Here is a 20055-nt window from a genome sequence, read left to right as displayed (position 1 = left end):
TTAAAAAAGAGGTGAAAAAATAAGGTGTGATTTTATTGTGTGCAAATAACTGTCGTTACAAACTACAAGCGACTCTGTTACACTGGTACAACATATTATTGGTACTTCAGCGGTCAGAATGAGAACCATACATAACAAATTGAAAGAATGGGTTCACAGTGGCAAGGAAAAAAGGCGCGTTGGTGGAGAACCACAGCCACCACTGAATCTGGAAAACCAACTGGTTACTCATCAAGACAGACCTCTGGCAGAGCTCAAACGCTGTGCTGCACGTTCTAAACTGGGTACATGCTGATGTAACCCATGCCACAATTCATTAGAACCACCATTCCACAATCCAAGCTTAGCTATCTGCTTATGCAATGCCTCCAAGGTGACAAGAGGGACAGTTGTTGGTCGGCCGTGAGCACACTGCAAAACAAACTCTCCAGAATTATCAACAATGCAGCTAAGCAATCTCTCTCTCTCAGATAAGCAAAACAAACTCTCAATTTTTTGTATTGATTGACAAATAGACTAGGGTACTGTCAACTCACTTGGAAACACAATGATGTTTGCTTCAGCTCTTCAACAATTAGGGAACACTCTGAAGGTAGCAATGTGTCCCCAAACATTATTGCACCTAAATAGTAAAACCAATAAGCAAAATTAAGAACATAATCCCCAAGAAAGAAGCTTTCACCCTTTTAAGAGCAGGAAATACAACTCGGTGCAACTAAAAAGTTGGTAACACGCTGGAAATTTGAGATGTATCAAGAAGCAAGAAAGAAAAACCACGGCAAATGGCAAATGACACTAGTCCATATGAGAATATTTTGTGGACAAGCATCACCTCACATAAAGCATTAAATAACTTAAGTTGTGGATGATTGGTAACTAATGCAACTTTTACACATACTAGCATTTTTCCTAAAGATTGAGGTTATTATACCTCTACATGCTTTGGAGTTAAGGACCCGATGAACGGATGGCGGTATAGTTGATGATCCATCTGTATCAGCAAGCTGTTGATCACAAATACAAACTGGAGTGAGAAAATCATCAAATATAGTTTGGGAAAATTTTAGATAATGAATGATGAATCAATAAACTCCAGAAAAATCATGGAAATGGAACTGTAAAAACTTCTCTGTATTACCTGTTGAAGAAATTCCAAGAGATCTACATCAGTCAAATTGACTCCTACAATACATGGCACCTCCACATTAAAGTAATTGTGATATTCAATAATGAGACAAAATAGAGATTGCGGATCTCTGAACTATGTCAATAATGTTATACATCTTGAGTAAATATACAACATTGAGGACACTTAAACATTTAAAGCACCTGGTTGGTCAATGTGTATGTCTATGGAAGTAATAACAATAACTTCTCTGCAATAATATTTTCCTCTACATATGCATGTGTATGTACGTAGTTGATAGACTAACTAGTAATACAATCAAGAAAAAAAAAAAAAAAATTTAAGCTTGTAAAAGAAGTTCAATGGCTGAGAGAGAGAGAGAGAGAGAGAGGGGCAGGAATGTTCTTCACCGCATTAAGTGTGACAACAGTTGGCTGCCTGTGTAGAAGATTCAGAGTCCTGTAAAAACACAAAAGGGTGTACACCAAAAAAATCTCAGAATTTAAAAGATGAATTGTATAACAAGACAAATGCAATATATCATGCATTCTCTAACACCATCCATTTAGCGGGGAAAAAAAAAATCATCCCAGCAAATCCTTAACGAAAGATATAAAGCAAAAGATCCAAAAGGTTCTCCAAAGTCATCAGCACAAACAAAAATCTGACAAACTTGTTCACCAACATTGGCATGGGGTTAATATCTTTGAAGGTCATTCACACAATGATTGACACATAGATCAACAGTACTAATTAAAGATTTTCTAGACACAGAACACAGAAAAATTACTTTTTAAAAGACCTTGAACCCAGAGAACGAATGTTGCAGAGCCAACCCCAATTTTGAATCTGATCAGCATAGTTGTGCAACAACTGATACCCTATTTCAGGCAGGACCTGTTTACAGTTTTGAAAACAATAAAAATCAATAGTGAAGATCTAAAAATTTTCAGATAAATGTTTAACTTGGCACTGCATCTAGGGCTGTAATAGAACCCCGACATATACTGTGAAATGGACATACCAATTTTTGCTCAGTATCTAGGTAAGTGACTGTCTTCATTTCTCCAGATAGCACCTACAAATTTCACTAGTCTATTAGCCACACTGGATTTGTCATTTTAAAAAGTTTGAACTACAAAAGCATTTTACCTTCTGACGTAGTTCTTCCAAGCGGATCCTTTCATCTGCAGCGTGCTGTAAAAGACAATCACTTGCAAAGTAAGAAATGCAACCAAATGCTGGAAGCAGACTCCAAAACCCTAAGCCAATAAATATGATTATGTGTGTTGGTATGTACACGAATCAAGCCCACACATGTTTGCATGTAGATGTATATATACTACCAGGCATCTACTGGCTAATGCTAACACAATTTCCCAGTTACAAGATTCTCATATGAGAAACTGTTAAACCATTCCATGTCCTCAATCCACTTCTAAGATTTCCTGTGCTATGTACATCTCAACAATTGGTGTCATTGAACATTCTGTCGAGATAAAATAGGCCTCGACTGAGAATCATGAGAAGCAGTACTAAACTATGTTACACGGACTTGGGTGTAGATATTGGGTGCGGGCGCAGGTGCAGGTACATCTAGGGGTCGGATACTTCAAAATTAAAAATTGAAAATACATAAATATGGATCCAAATTTGGATACGAGTACGGGAATACGGTAAATAGTTATTTTTTAAATATATTTATTATATAAAGATGAGGTAAATAGTTATTTTTAAATATATTTATTATTTTTATCTTATGTATTATTTTTATTGATAATATTTTTAATTTATTTATATAATTTTTTTTTTTATTTTTAATTGATATACATATTATAAATAAAAAAAATAACAAATAAAGAATAACAAAATATGTTAAAATAAATAAAAAATAAAATTTGGATGATTTATTTTATAGATTTTTATAGATTTTTTTTTTATTATATATGATTTAATTAGATTTATTATTATATAACAAATTATATTATTTATTATATGTTAAAAACGGGAGGGGGGAGAGATAGAGAACACAAATCGACAGAGGGAGAGAGAGAGAGAAGAAGAAGAAGAAGAAGAAGAAGAAGACGAGGAGGAGATGATGAAGAAGAGAAGACAGAGAGAGAAGAGGAGATCGACATAGATGAAGACAGAGACAAGATGACACAGAGACACAAATCGACATAGATCTTCACCCTGTTACTACCACTGCTCCACTGTAAGTTTCTCTCAACAACCCTTCTTTCTCCTCTCATATCAGCCATGTCCAAGAAACCCATGCCGAATCTGACACATATCTCACACCCGCACCCATGTCGTATCGTGTCGACACGGGTACTCTGCCCTAAACCATCGAGTCCATGTAATAGAGGTACTAAATAGTCCACAATTACAACGTCCATAGCTTAATGTTTTAACTTGTGAACTACTGTTCTATTTGGCTCACTAGAATAAGATGGAATGGAATGGAATGATCAGTCCATTACAATGATGAATGATGATTCCATTTGCAATATATTTTTTAGTCAATCAAACATGGGAATGGATATTTTGATGGAATGATAATTCTATTCCATTCCATTCCATTCCAGTGATTAGAACACTACCTAAATATGTCATTTGGCAAGAAGCATGGTCTACGGTCTTTCAAAAATTTAAAAACATGAGATAGATGGATCTCAAGAAGAAAAAAAGAAAGAAAGAAGAGCAGTGCTTAAACCTGGTCAATAATAGCAAGCACTCCACCACCCACAATTGGAATGAACTTCTTATCCACCTGTTGGAGAACTTTGGCATCCTCCAGACAATTCTTATTGATAGATTCAGGAACTAATGAATCACCAGCCAGATGCAAGATCCCAGAAGAGACATCAAGTATATTACTCTCATTGTGAAGATTATGTAATTTGTCTCCCCTCGGTATAGAAAACAAAATCACTTTGTAACCACTAATTTCATAACTTGACAACCCCAAGTTCTTTTAACAAACTGGTAATCATGATAGAATGTGATTTCAAAAAGAAAAGAAAAAACGCTAAGGTACTCAACTGCAGTCCATAGACAGCTCTTCTGCCATTTTAGCCCAGAATCTAATGGATCATAAGATTCCTTCAATGTGCAGTCTGATGGTTAAGAGAGCATAAAATCAGAAGTATATCATTTATATGGGTATGATGAAGGTATAAAGTGATAAGCAACAAAAGTGATAATCAAATAATGGTGAAGAAAAAAAAAACAAAGTTAAATTTATTCTAGGGGTTTTTACTTTTTTAGTCCCTGAAGTATGCAATTTGTCAGTTGGTCACAAATGTCTAAAATTTGTCCCTAATGTATAAAAAAGTGTTTGACTTTAGTCCCCCAACCTAACTCTATCTGGAAGTGTTGTTAAAGTCAAGGGTAAATGTGGAAACTCAATTAATAAAAATACACTTTTAGTCCAGTTAATTCTATTTGCACACCCCTCATTTTCTCAGTGCCCACACCATCTTCTAATTTTTTTATTACAGTTCTGTCCCTCAAACAAATTACTCTTTTGGATAAAAACCTAAACCTAATTTCTCTATACACACATCTATAGGGCTCGCAAATGTCGGAAGCAACATATATATACATGTTGGATGGCAGGAATATTTCCTTCTAAAAATGTTGGTTCTTTTTTTTGTTTTTAGCTGATATGTAATTATGATTTTAACGCTTTACCCCTAGTTCAGATGGAGAGAGACAAAATTATGTTAGGGGACCAAATTGAAATACTTTTTATAAATTGGGTAGTAAATTAACACAATTTAAACATGGGGGTTCAAAATGACACGGATCACTACTTTGGGAGCTAAAAGTGTATTTTTTTTAATTGAGTTTCTGCATTTACCCCTAAATTTAATGAAGTCTACAGACAAAGTTAAGTTGGGGGACAAAAATGAAACACTTTTTATACATTGAGGGCTTAGGCCTCACTTGGGGAGTAACTATTTTGGTCAAAAAGTCACTATAAGTTGTCATATTACTCCCTCTACTTTTCTGCACATCTTTTCGTAAAAAGCAAAAAAGTTACTAAAATAGCTTGTTCCCAAACTAGGCCTTAATTGACACGATTTAAAATTTGGGATCACAATGACACATCACATTCTTTGGGGACTAAAAAGGTAACTAATCCTTCATTCTATAATACATTATTCATAAATGCTTCCATATTGTGGGAGAATAGGCAAAATAATATTAACTGTTCAATCTACAATCCTACATAACGCTACATAATCTTAACAGATGGAAATCTACCTAAAAAAATCTGGTACTCACCCATAGATCAATGGGAAGCATAACTTTTGCCTACACATAACAGAATTATTTTCAACTGAATCCATGCCGTAAATGTGGAGGCGCTCTGACTTTTTGCATTTTAAATTTTTGAACGTCAGTTATGTCTTGCGATGCTACATAATACTAACATAATCATAATAGATGGGCACCTACCTAAAAAACATGGTAGCTTCTCCCATAGATCAATGGGAAACGTAACTTTTGCCAACACATAACAACAGCATTACCTTCAACCAAATCCTTACTGTAAATGTTAAGATCCTCTGATTTTTGCGTATCACATTTTTTAATGTCCTTCATGTCATGTGCTTTCTTCTTATCTGGTCTGAAAGTAAAACCTCAGTGAAGTTAGCAACTATCAGATTTGATCTAGCATTTTAAGCTTGACATGGAAATACTAAAAGTAATTATACCTGGTGTAGATCAATGGATCTTCCACAGAATTTGGCTCAGAATATAGTTGACATTCACCACATGATTGTTGAGGATGCTTCAACCCACTCGTTTCTGCACAATACACATAAATCTTAACTGGTCTAGCTTATGTGCACCACCACCAAGTCCTACAAACAGTTTGCATTAAAGCAACACCTTGTGAAGTAGAGGCATTATTGATGGCCTGCGCTTTGAGTTTTTTTGCTTCCATGACCAAAGGGGTATTTAAGGTGAAGAATTTTTTCTTGACTCTGTAAAAAGGTGGAGTTGAATGGCTTCTTTTTGGCCTTCTCTTACAAACATATCCTTCTTGTTGATATATAATCGGATCCTTTAGGCCTTCATCCACAACATCATAAATTGCTGAAGAAATATGGTGTGATGTTACTGCAGAACAGTTGGCATTATATTTACCATGCGAGTCTAAACATAACCACTCTGTTTCATCAATAAATATATCGGGACATTTTGAAAAGAGAACATCATCTAGATTATGTTGTTGCATAAATCTACAATTATCTTCCTTGGAATGAACACAACTTTCAAAACCTGAGCACAGCAAAACTTGTTGAGAAGTCTTCTTGACTTGAGCTTTTTCGCAAAGAATCATCAAAATAAAAACCACGGTCCTTAACAACCCTTTCTGCTAAATAGTCATATCTAGAACTATTGTCATATTTGATACGCCTCTCAAGTGCATTCTCATCAAAGAAATTATCCACATTCTGAGATTTGGTCCTAACTAATGGATCTGACATTACAGAAGACCATTCAGATTTAAGAGACTGACGACTTGAGAAAAATTCTCCAACACGTGCAATTGAGTCTGGTGGAAGGTCATTCTCTCCAGCTAAACACTCTCCACCTATTGCAGAAGACTCTATTGAATCCCTTGACAAAAAATCCAGACCTGTAAGCACGTCACACTTAGACATGGGTCCGGGGGAAGACCAAGCACTTGCTGCCTCATCCTACCATAGAGTCCCTGGAAGGAAATCAAACCTCTGGTTATTGTCATCAATTTCTCCAACACAAACCCAATCATTAGGTTCAAGACTCTTTCTTTTGGCTCCAAAACCATTAATCCGAAAGTCAAATCCTTCAGAGCTTGCAGGTGATGCGCCATCAACTGGAAGGCTTCTCCTACAGGAGCAATTATGCAGAAAGGGCTTTAGATCCTTGCTGATCTTGTCCACATCATCACCTATTTCAAAACAATCAGGAGATAATGCACTCCAATTAAATCCATTACTTATGCTGGCATCCACATTGAAATGTGCATCCTCCAATAAAATTAATAATGGGAGACCAATCCTGAGAGAGAGAGAGAGAGAGAGAGAGAGAGAGGATCAAGGGAACAATTGGATTCCTAAATTACTTCACAACAGAGTGATAACCAAACAAATTAAATTAGTAAGACTAAAGCCCTGAAGGAAATACTAGCACACTGTAAGTGAGAAGAATGAGGTAGACAAGCCATCTACAGCATTTAGGCAAATGAATCACACACAAGGAGGAAGAAACAACACCAATCATCCAAAATTGACAGAAGGAAGGAAAATATATGTATATATACTGCTATATCAAGTGTAATGCACAAATGAAAATTTTTCAACAGAAGCATCAATCCCCAAACAATCCCTGTTTCAACAGAAGCATGCGATCAACAGTGATCGATGTGAAATCGATCCCTCACTTTGAAAGTGATCGATCCCTTATTAGTTGTGATCGATTGCCACCCTAGTTTTCACAAATCCTTCGTAAATTGGCTTTGGAAGCTGAGTTTCAATATAAACACCTCTATAACTTGGTTTTCTATATCCCAACCATTGTTTTTTCACAGTCAAAATTCTGTGAACACTAGAAAAATTCTGAGCAAATATTTTGATCATTGTGAGAGAATTTTCTCGAGATAGTTTTCCAAAAACCTTACATATCTTTGCATTGTTGTGTTCTGCACACAGGGTTGATTGGGTAATTGGATCCGTTCAAGAATAGAGATCGAGGCTGTTGCTTCGTAGTGTCCAGAAGATCAAAAAGGCTGACTGAGTCAAGCTATGCTCGTGGAGTAACCACAAGTCATCAGAGTTGTAGATAAACCTAGGTATGCGGTTGTAAGTTTTCTCGACTGTGTCCTGTATTCTATCATCGTTTGGTGGATTTTTGTTGGGTGTTGTGGCCATGGTTTTTCCCTTTTGGGCTTTCCACGTAAAATCTGTGTTATCGTGTGATTGCTATTTACTGTGGTAAATTTTGATTAGAAGGCTAAAATAGGGCCAATAAACATAATTCACCACCCCCCCAACCCCTTTTCCGTTTCTAGGCACATTTTACTGAAGTCTCCAATATTTCAACTTTTTGAGAAATGACAAAAATCACTTTTCCACTCAAAACAATCTAATTGACAAAGGGCAAACAAACTTCATAAGCCAGGAAAATTCTCAATCAATTAGCTAATTATATATATCACAGTTCATGATCAAACAAGAAGAAATGTTACCTTGAATTCAACAGAAGTCTTTGATGGTTCAAAAGTTATATCATACCAAGATCTTGGGCAACTTAAATTCAAAATGTATGTTTCATATGTTTGAGACCTACTTTGCTTCCCATTTTGCAACTTCATGTTAGCCTCCTGCAGATCCGAAGAGTTGAACCTAGTGACCAACTCATTCAGCAGTTTATGAATTGGGCCCTTGCAGATATAAAGAGAGTTGATGTCTACATAAGTGAAGGTCAAGAAAATCAAAATTCTCAATTATCTCAATTGCCGATCTTTTTGTTTTATCAGTATCTTAATTGCTAATCTATCTAGTGCAATATAACCTTTGCACACTAACAAGAAAATCAACTTCACAGATACAGACAAATTGACAGGCCTGCAAGAAAAAGGACCCTCAATTAGCACTATTGACAGTGGGGAATCAGTAAAGCATATCAAAACAGTTAAATAGTTATATCATCAAATGAAGTATACCTTCACAAATGAAGTATCACGAGGACTAGACATATATCCAGAAAGCTTTAATACACCATCAGAGACATTTAATTCACGTAGAGAGCTGAAAATCTCAATTCCAAAACCACTCGTCAACAGTGACAAAGGAGATGAGGAAGGAGTCGTGCAGAACAACTCATCCTCACTGCATGCAGGTAAAACAAAATGTAAGCAAACACATATATGACCCTCCAAGTGCTATATTGACAAATGTAGAGCAGGAACACCTCTCAATATCAACAACTTCGAAGAATACTTTTGGATGAACAATGGCAATTCTAAGAACACATTTTTTGACTGAGTGCAAGACCTTCTTCGGGCTTCCAATTTCATTATGCAAATCACAACCAAATCAAGTTAGTGCACATCATCACGAGTAAAATGATCATATCAGCTAAGGTAGTTGGCTATCGTTAATAAATTTAAACCCAAAGCAAAATATGTGCAAAGTAAGAGGAACCTAGATTGGATATGCTTCCTCCGAACTGGTTGGTTGTAAAATAAATCCCGAACAATGACTGCAAGGACCCAAGACTATTCTTAGAAAACAAATCAAAGCTTATCTGCATCATAATCAACAGGAAAAAGGAAAGGCAAATTTATTCACCATATAAAGCAGTTACAAGCCTACAATTCACATACACTCTAGCATTCCTAAAAGCCAATATCATTTGAAAGAAAGATATAAGAAAACTGGGACAAATACTCAGAGTAGTTCATACAAGAAGCACAAAGTGACCCAACTTTACAATTTTAATGGACAAATCCAACAGTACTTTGGTAACTCTTGCCCATTGATTTGATTTTTGTGTTGTTTGACTTCCTCAAAATAAGCTACAAAAATGGATTCACGCTGCAAACATTGATGCTTTGATGATCAGTTTAAACAAACTTGTAAGGCATTGACACAAAGTGTGTTTATAAATTCCATCTCTCCTTTTCACTAGACAATCTACCAAAGTAACCTTTTATAAAGGACAATTTCTCAATGTAATGTGAAGAGAACAATGTTATGGCAGATTAAAACAAAAATAGTTATTTATATAAAATTTGGAAACAATAATGTGATGAAAAGCAGTCATGCGACACTAGAAAGACGCTAATTAGATGTTATTAAGAGGAGGCTTCTAAGTGGAATTTCTGGAAGGCTGATCCAATCCTGAATTTGTTCATTTTCAACACTGAGCTAATTAAGCCAGAAACTCCCTGTTCCAAACAATTCAAAACAAAGAAAAGGAACGGTGATTAAAAGCGGCTTATCATTTTGTTTTCAGGTGAAGTTCCAGTGCTGTTCTTGTAATGCTAAAGAAGCAAACTTTACTTGTGCACACATAAGGCCAGCTCCAATCTATTTGCTTACCTTCTACCAAACAGAATAATGCTCTCCACCATAATATACTTGTGCAGGTTCTTGTTACTTACGAATCCAATTTTTGTTTTATTTAAACTTGTTATCAAACATTTAACGGAGTCGAGAAAGAGAAGAAAACAACAGGCAAAAAAAGCACAAACAGATCTTCCAAATGGGAGAAATAATAATGACTTGCTTGCCAATAGTGACTACACAACAATTTTTACCTGTTGTGCCTACATCTTGCCTACCATCATCAATTCCAAGATACAAACATTTGCATCCCTGAAAAGAATGATGGGAAGTCAACCACCAGGATACTAGGAAAAATGGCAGTAAAGACGCTCAAAATTGACAAATGAAAAATTAAATTCGAAACATTGAAGAACAATCCATGCCTTCATGACTTTACGATATCCATTTGGCCTCCCATGAGCTTTTGTAATGACTTCTAACAATGAAACATCAGAAATGGAGCTCAATGCTTCTCCTCAATAGCCAAAGCTTCCACTAATAGCATTAGTATTAGCTAGCTGATCAACTTTTGACGTTGCTGGTCTCATAGTAAACACACAAATCATTAGATAACATGGTCAATAAATAAATTGTATTTGTAGTTATCCCCACATGATAGCAATGGTTAAACAGTCCAACTAAGCACCTACATTCCAAAAACTAAGAAGTAGGCTATCAGTCATCAATACTTTCAAAAGTAAAATAATGCCACACTTTCCAATGTATAAGATTTCCCTGTGCTTATTCAATGTTCTATAATAGCATATTCAACAGAAGAAATGCTATGGGTCGTGCAATAGATATACTCTTTCTTTTCACCAACACATGGGATTGACCAGTTTTCTTAAAAGAAGAGAGAATTTTATTCCAACTGGCATTCATATACGAGACAGCCATATATAGGCAGCTAAGAAGCACAGATACTCCAAGATTGGTGCTGTGTTCATATGTGCCATGACGGGGATGTGTGTCCTTGTGTCCGACGCACCACGTGGCATGTCAAATTTTTTTTTTTATTATTTTTTTTGTAGGGCATGTGGGGATTCTTCATGAACACACGTGTCCTGTGTTTGGACATGTCTCAAGACACCTTTGTAGATTTATTTATTTTTTTATAATTTTAGAAAGATGATTTGGGGTCAAAGTAAAATAATGGAAAATAAAAATATAAAAAATAAAAATACACCCAAATATATATCGATGCTTCTCGTATCTATACATTCTAAATTTATATTCATATATATAATAAATAAATAAACAAAAAATTGCCGTATCCCCTCCATGTCCACATCCAACAAGCAAACACACACACACACACACACACACACAACCAAAAAAAAACACACTCATTGGCTTATTAGTTGATTTTCACATGCATTCCATCTAGAAAAAATAAATAAACAAGGACAACAAAAGAGTATGTGAAACTCAAAATTTAAGGTAAGTGTCCCTATTGGAATGAGCACTATTAGGTGTTCCATGATGACTTAAAACAGGTTTTTGCTAAAAATCCCAATTCATATTGAGAATTTTTACATCTGAAATTGCGAGATTGGTTCCCTCTAAGATTTATGACACGTCCTATGATCAACAAAGTATAAATTCTTATCCCTCACTATTATTTGACTATTCTAAATGTGCAAAATACCAATGCCGGACACTCAACACATGGGTAAGGGTATGGAACAAAGGTCTGACATGTATAGTTGGGCATGCATCCAACAAGCTTGTATGGATCTACTTGTTTGCATCGTGTCAAGAATCTCAGCAGCCAAAATAAAAGTTTTTCAGAAGAAGAAAGATATTCAGTTACCGTATCTTTCTCCCAACAATACCAACCCATCCCAAGTAATACCACATCCTGCAAGTAAACAGACATAAAATGCAAAAAAATAAACTAGAGAGCTCAGGGTGCAATGTGAGTTAACTATTGAGAAGGGGGAAAATACAACTAACCATTGTCCACTACTTTAATGTAGTGGGTCCCAACACCAACTGCAACAGATACCTGAAAGAACAAATCAGTCCTCAAAAAAAAAAAAAAAAAAAACCAAATGTAAAAATCATGCATAGAACAACTATATAATGGTAAAACTTACGTAGTGGTTTAGCAACGGTCTAATTTCAACTAAAGGGATACACAATTCTTGTTAGGGGTGTGCATGGGTTGATTTGGTCCGAGTTAGTGCCAAATCCAAAACTGAACCAACCTATTCAATTATCATTTTTAGGACCCAAAACCAAACCGAAAACCTTTGTTATCAAAATATGACCATTCACAATTCAATTCATGTGACTCTTGAAACTATCAGGCCCAACAAATGGCAACCTCATTTTCCTCTTTTTTTTTCTTTTTCTTTTTTTTTTTTTCTTTTTTTTTTTTTTTTTGTTTGTAAATATGTCATAATACAACTTCTCAAAGTGTTTAGTACAAAAATAATCAATATCTAATCATGATTTGTTGTTATTTTAGTGATCACAGGGTTTAATAGGATCCAATATGAAAAATGTCAAAATACATCTAGATGATTAAGGCTAAAGTAACTTGCACCCATGAATTATCTATTGCTAATGTGGTAAAATAAACATGGTTTAATATGGTATGAGACAAGCCAATTGGACACAACGATTCCACAACTTTTTTTTTTTTTTTTAACTTTCTTTTAACAATAAGTATAAACAATTTTAAAATGTTTTAGGTTTTAAAATAAAAGGTTTCAACTTATTTTTTCTTCTCATTCTATGCTATTTAGGGTTTTTAGGTCCATTTTTGAATATCAAAGGATAATATATTATGATTTTTAAATACTTTTATGGTTGATGGGATTTGTACTTGTATCGCTTACAATTAGACAATGTAATCACGTCCTTATATAAGAACTATTGTATAACATATACCAAAATCAATTTATTTTATGTTTGGATAATGGTCAAAAAACAGGGTGCCCCCTCCAAGTTTAATTTGTGACACAACCCTCCTAGGTTCAATACCATATTGAAAAAATGAATGGTTGATAGAATAGTTAAAAAGACAAAAATAACCCTCTTATTTCTTCTCTTTTGCTTATATCCTCTCTTTATCTTTCTTTGCCTCATCTCACCACCGTCACCATCCATTGGCATCACTAACACCCTCCACGACCACCAAAATCACAATTACCATCCACCACTACCAATCGCCTCCACCCAAAACCACTATCACCACTCATCACCACCACCCAAAATCACCACAACCACATAGGCTACCTCATTCCCCCTTCCCCATTCTCCTAACCCCCATTCTCCCTCCTCCACCTTACCTTATCCTTTGATTCTTCTTACAACGACTTCATCATCTATCATTCTAGCATCAAAGGTGTCCCATCGTCATCTACTAGTGAACCTTTGACATTGCCACTAACAACATTGACAGCAGCTCTATACCCTAGCCAACTCAGTTTGCAGTTTACACCCATCACCACCACCACCACCACCACATCGCTTGACCTCTTCCCTTTCCACCCACCCCCAATCTCCCTGCTCCCCACCAAAATAAGTTGGTTGCCCCTTTCCCTTTTCCCCAACCTTTGATCTACCCCCTTCATATTCCCAACCAATCAATTGCCTCCTTTCCCAACTTCTCCACCTGTTCTCCCTCCTTACAACCCCAACCAGTTGTCTTCCCCCTCACCCACCACTGTCCTCCCTCCTCCCACCCCAACTTAGTCAGTTACCATTCCTCCACCATTGTCCTCCTTCCTCCCATGACAACATAGTCAACTATCCTCTCCCCCACCATCATCATCCTTCTGCACTAGGGCCAATCAGCTAGCCATGTCCCCTACCACCCTCCTCCCTAAGCCAACCTAATCCATTGCATGCTTCATCTCTATCCACCACCTTCTTTCCTCATCCTACCATAAACCAATTATTGCCCCCTTACTCCCTCCTACACCTTAAGCTAGTCGTTAACCCCTTCCCCTCCCCCCCACCCCAAGCCAATCATTGCCTTATTCCCCCCAACCATGTTCTCCCTCCTCACCCCTAGCCAATATGCAGCTTTGAACCCTTCAGAATGGCAGAATTGAAGCTTAAAGAATGGCATGTTTAAGGTTAAACAAAGGAATAATTGGGGGAAAGAAGGCATAAATATCATTTCAACATTTGAATAATTCAATTTAAAATTAAAACAATATTTGACATGTCACGCCTTGGTACTGTTAATTTAGATGAAAATAGTCATTTTTTTTCATTTTGATATTGACCTAGGGGGAATTAATATCACAAATTAAAACTTCAAGGGGCGCTATGTTTTTTGGCATAACCACATGAGAGTGAAATGTAATTACCCCTTTTTTCATCTATACAATTGTTTAATTAAACCAAACAACAAATGGATGTCAAAAAACAAATGGAACTTAATTAAACCAAACCAAGAAACCTTGGTGTCGTTCGGGGTAACCCACAATTCAAGCTATAAGTAAATATTTTATAAGGCTTGATAGATGTCCATTGTAATTTGCAAATTCTATTTTTACAATAATTCTCTTATATGCGATGATAACATTTTTTACTAATAACTTGAAAATATCACATGTACATTTGTACATCATACAAGTCTTTTAACAAAATACATACAGGAGCGGATCTTGGTTTTGTTCAGGTTACTCAAGGAATGAACCCAGAACCAAGCCGAGCCTCTCCCATGATCAAATGAACCCAACACAACCCCATGGTTGGAACCAGACATTGGGTTGGTTAGGTTCACAGGTCACATGATTCTTTTATATAGCCTACATCCTTTGATTACATCGGTTGTCCTTATTTATAACAGTATAAAACCAGACCCTTTGAAAAAAGAAATTCTATTGAAAGGGTTTCAAAGTGAATACTTCAATAGACATTAAAGCAACACATGGCATCAAAAGTACTAAAAAGTACGAAGTGGAAATTATTTCGGTTTCACATTGATCCATGTTCCAAAGAGGTACCCCACTCCTATCTTTCCTTAATAAGTATAACTCTCCTGAATTCAACCTATTAGCTCTAAGGATGGGCAATCCTAGCACAGGGTAAAAACCAACTTGATCACTACACAGGTTAACATAAACTGCTTATTCTAGGCATATTTTGTCATCAAAGAGTCTACCAATTGTCCAGGTAGGTGTTGAATATTTTGCCATTAATAAAATAAACGCCCGCCGCAGAAATCTTATTCCTCTAAAAGGGATAAAAGATCAAGACGTTTGAGTTATCAAACAAAATTGTAGCTAAATCATGATTTACATATGCACACAGATATAATCTATCTTCTTCTGCTATCTATATCTATCTATCTATCTATCTATCTATCTTCTATGTCTATCTACCTACATCTATCTATACTATCATAAAGGGAAGGCGTGTGTTGGTATTGATGTCTCATTTTTTGGGTTTTCCCAAAATATCCCTACAGCAGTTACATGGCCATTTATACCCTAAATTCAGTTTTTTTTTTTTTTTGGAACTTCTGATTTTTCCAAATTCATTTCAGTTTTCAGATTTTAAATTCATACATTTTACAATCTTATTTTTCTGAAATAAAACGATCATATGCGCATGCACCACGATTTCTAATATATATATATATATATAAGCCTCCGCATGGGAAGTGGGTTGGCTTTTTGGCTTTTTGACTTTTTTAGCATGGGTTTAAAAGCTTGGTTTGGGAAGGATTTTTTGGCTTTTTGACTTTTTTGAGTTTTTTTGTGAGAGAAGAATGTAATGATTATGGGTTGGATGTGATGTTTTGTTTGTTATGGCTAAAATAGCCTATTTTGTTTTTTGTGGTTAAAATAGCTACAAAACCCCAAACCATGGCTTCCCAAACGAAGCCTAAATACATTTCAAAATTTTACCTTGGTTGCACGAGCATCAAGACTGTTGAAAATCAGCTCTTCCACGACTCTGGTCAAGTTGAACAAGACAATGCCAGAACGAACCGAGCTGCGAACAGCCTCAGGCAAATGCTTGATGTCCCTCATACTGACCCCAAATCATAATAATTCTTCAATCATTTCATATCTGAACTAAAAAACCCATAATTCATACATTTACAGGCAAACCCCACAAACAAAAACTACCTGCAATTACAGACCCAAAACGAAAATTTGAAATTCGTAATAGCTAGTTGCTAACCTGAAGACGACGATAATTTTCGCCTAGGGTTAGGGTTTTGATCGATCTTCGAAGACAAAACAGAGAGGAATGAGAGGTTCGATTTTGGTGGGCATGGATTTCGAAACCTGAAGAAAAAAGGCGGTTTAGAGCTCGCGGGATTGTGTGCGCCGGACTGTTCTAAGTTGCGCTTACAGTGTAGTGTAACTTGCGGGGAAACATTAAAGATACTCGCCGGGTACTATTTGTGTGGGTGACCGATGATTACGTCACCGAGTTAAAAGTTGAAGTCACACTTGGATTCTGATTGGTCAGCCAGTACCAACTCCGGTTGGTACCTCGAAAAATGGGTTGCTCCAATGCCCCAAGTCCAAAATGACATTCATATTCTTGGTTACTACTTTTTAAAAATATTTTTCAGAAAATTTTACTTTTTATTTTTTGTGTTTTTTTATTTTTACTGAATTTTTTTAATATTTTGAGCATTTTTTTTTTAATTTTTAGACATACCTAACATAAATATACTTAAAAAGTAAAAAAAAATAAAAAAAACATTTTAAAAATTCACTAAATACCAAAAATACAAAAATAAATACGAGAATTCAGTACATTTTTTGTATTTTTATGTATTTATTAATTTTTTTTAAAAAATTCACAATTTTTTTACTTTTTTGATACATCTAAGTGAGGTGCATCTAAAAAGGTAAAAAAAATGTTTAAAATTTTAAAAATATTCACTAAAAACAAAAAAATACGAAAACAAAAAAATTCAATTTTTAAAAAACTTAATTCAAAAAACTCAAACCAAACACATTGATTGTTGTGATTTTTTATTTTTTTCACTTTTCTTTCCCGTTTTACTGAAGATGAAGAAAATGAAGGTGAAGAAAGAAGCAGCAACATAGAAGAAGAATAAGAATAAGAAGAGGAGACAAGAAAGAGAGATAATCAACACATCATCATCTTCAACAAACATCAATACAGAGAGAGAGAATCAACATCTTCATCAACATTATCATCATCATCAACAACAACATCTTCATCAACACATCATCATCATCAACAATAAGATCAAGATCCAGATTCAGATCTACTAGAAAGGGGAAAAAAGAAAAAGAAAAAGAAAAAGAAAAAAGAAAGTAGAGAAAATAGAGGAGGCGATCGGCGATACCCACCAGCATCACCGTCGATCTTCCTTCTCTTTCTTCTCCGCCATCACTGTCATCGCCTCTTCTCTCTTCCTCTTTTCTTCTCTTCTCTCTCTCTCTCTCGCCTCTTCTCTTCTTTTCTCTTCCCTCTGTCTGTTTGTATTTGAAACCATGAAAAAGAAAAGAAAAAAAAATAAAAATACAAAACGATGTTGTTTTGTATATTCAAGCCAATTTCGAGCCACCGTTTTCGAGCAACGAAGTATTATTCAACAAGTACGTTACATACACTTCTGTTGCTGTTTTGTGATTGGCGAAAGCAAAATATGATTTTTATTACACTTTAGATTTCGTTTGACAACTTAATATTTTAATTTAAAAATTTAAAAGTCACTCAAAAAATTAAAAAATTAAAAAATCAACAATATATATCAAAAAGTTAATGATTCCTTTTTCTCTCTACAAAAATTCATTCCGAACATACTAATTTTATACCTCATATTTTAGCTAAAAAAATAAAAAGTTACTAAAACAACCTATTCCCAAATGAGGTCTTATTATATTACCAAAATTAACCCTAAAGTAAGACTCTTCAAAACTCTTTTTTCTCTTTACACTAATAGTTTTTTAAGGGAAAATAAGAGAACAGAGAAAGACGCAACAAAAGGAAAGAGAAAGATGCAGGGAAGATACTAAGTGGAGCCTACAACGAAGTGCCTGTTCAGTCACACAGTGCTAAACAATTTACATTCCTCAGGTGTTATGTTGCCGGAAAAAATATATTTCTCCAACGTTTTATTGCTATACATTTACAGAGCCATTTTTTTTTCTCCAAAAAATGATTTTTAATTTGTGTCAGGCCTGTTCGCTAATACAATGCTAACAAATTTGAATTAATCCAATGTCATGTTACCAAACAAACTTTTTTTCCAAGCAATATGTTGCCGTTCGATTGGATGATAATAATAAATTAATTCGAGATCACTTGTGAAGTGTCTATTCGGTGATACGTTGCTATATAAATTAGATTACTCTAATGTCATGTTGTCAAATTATAATAGATTTGTTTAGCCACTTATCGCTATATGTTGAAATGTTTACTTTTTCCCTCAAGCATATAAAAAAATTCATAAATCAAATACGCATCCATAAAACCATATATAAAAAGTATCTATAAAAATATTCATAAAAATATCAAGTGTACAAACATCCATAAAATCTGTCATTGTTTTCATCTATCAATCAAACATGTTCTCACAATTCGTCTATATCGATGGTTTCGATAGTTACTACATCAGGATCGACAAGCGCACGGAATTGATGAATACAAGTAGTATAAGTTTTCTCCCATCCACTAGCATGTGGGTGATGAAAACAAATCCAGTTGTTTGACATTTGATGTCTTTATAACAATATCAAATCTAGTATTATTCCCAACGTCAGAAACCCATTTAATTAATACTTGACTACTACTAAAAATCTAAAAATAATAAATATATTTATATGTCAAATTATTAATAAAACTCAATACAAATTAAAAATAAGAAAAAAAATCATATTCATAAAAAAGCTTAACAAATCTTGTCTGTAATGAATTTATGACTGGAGTCCACTAATAATACAATACTTACATTATTACAATGAGTATAAGCATAATCATAATCCTTTCAATCAAAAAAATAAATAATATAAAAAATAAAACTAGAGATACATGGTAATGAATAGCTGGACAAATTAAAAACATTCAGCCTTGGATTATCGGAAATGTGTCTTTTATTCGGCAATTGGTTACCAGACATATATTTTTTGTTCGGCAATGTAATGTTGGACTATTTTAATTTGTTCGATTTCGAAATACCGAACAAAAGTCGAAGAACAGTCCAGAAAAATGAAACAAAAACCTACCAAATAAATAATAAATAAAAAACTCAATATTTCACTTTTTTCATGGTTCTTCACCACTATTTTTTCATTCATTACTTTCTTTTATGATCAAAACACTATGATTCTCACTTTTTGAAAATAGATGTGTAAGAGAGAAAAAAAAATAAGAAAGGAAGAAGAGGAGTAGGCATTGAAGACTAAGAGGTGTAAAGAGATAATAAAATATGTTTAATTTTAGTATTTTGTCCTTAAAGGTAATTTCACACATAGGTAAAATTGGAGGGGGGGAAAATCTCATATGGAGGGTATAAAGAGGTAAAATAGTGATATAAGTAGAATCACTTGAAAAAAATTGAAATGGAATGTGCAATTACGAAATTATCCTAAGGTTAGGTTTGTTTGACTATTTGAGAAAGATGATTGAATTAATAGTCTGTGAAATTCACTTAAAGGGTGTTTTGTTGAGAACATGAGTGAGATGATTAACTATTCCCTTGTACTAATAACCCCCCATGTAGTACGACTAACAAAGCCATGGAAGCCTTGAGACTATAAATTGAGTGAGGGAAAAAATACTAAAACTTAAAAAAATATTAATTTTATATATTAATATTATATATAGTATTACTAATCTAGTGGTGTACAAATA

General features: G+C 34.7%; 1 long non-coding RNA gene and 1 pseudogene across 2 annotated transcripts; one reads left to right on the top strand and one right to left on the bottom strand.

The window, feature by feature from the left end:
- Positions 1–12: 12 nt before the first annotated feature.
- LOC114283296 (DNA mismatch repair protein MLH3-like) lies at positions 13–16624 on the bottom strand (annotated as a pseudogene). Its single transcript, XR_014365948.1, has 26 exons — positions 16396–16624; positions 16116–16286; positions 12196–12247; positions 12053–12100; positions 10623–10777; positions 10452–10509; positions 9334–9391; positions 9101–9193; positions 8853–9018; positions 8739–8754; positions 8376–8596; positions 8203–8272; positions 6851–7079; positions 6637–6766; positions 6032–6518; positions 5854–5947; positions 5668–5765; positions 4172–4245; positions 2279–2323; positions 2151–2204; positions 1917–2023; positions 1537–1585; positions 1139–1198; positions 932–1004; positions 537–622; positions 13–411 (listed from the first exon to the last, which is right to left on the bottom strand). The product of XR_014365948.1 is annotated as a DNA mismatch repair protein MLH3-like (transcript).
- LOC145789735 (uncharacterized) lies at positions 2677–3824 on the top strand. Its single transcript, XR_014328004.1, has 2 exons — positions 2677–2802; positions 2846–3824. It is a non-coding gene; the product is annotated as an uncharacterized LOC145789735 (long non-coding RNA).
- Positions 16625–20055: the final 3431 nt, after the last annotated feature.

Source organism: Camellia sinensis, chromosome 4 (genome assembly GCF_055761805.1).
Source record: "Camellia sinensis isolate YWXY chromosome 4, ASM5576180v1, whole genome shotgun sequence".
Taxonomy (NCBI): Eukaryota; Viridiplantae; Streptophyta; class Magnoliopsida; order Ericales; family Theaceae; genus Camellia; species Camellia sinensis.
This window is presented reverse-complemented; position numbering and strand designations above follow the sequence as displayed.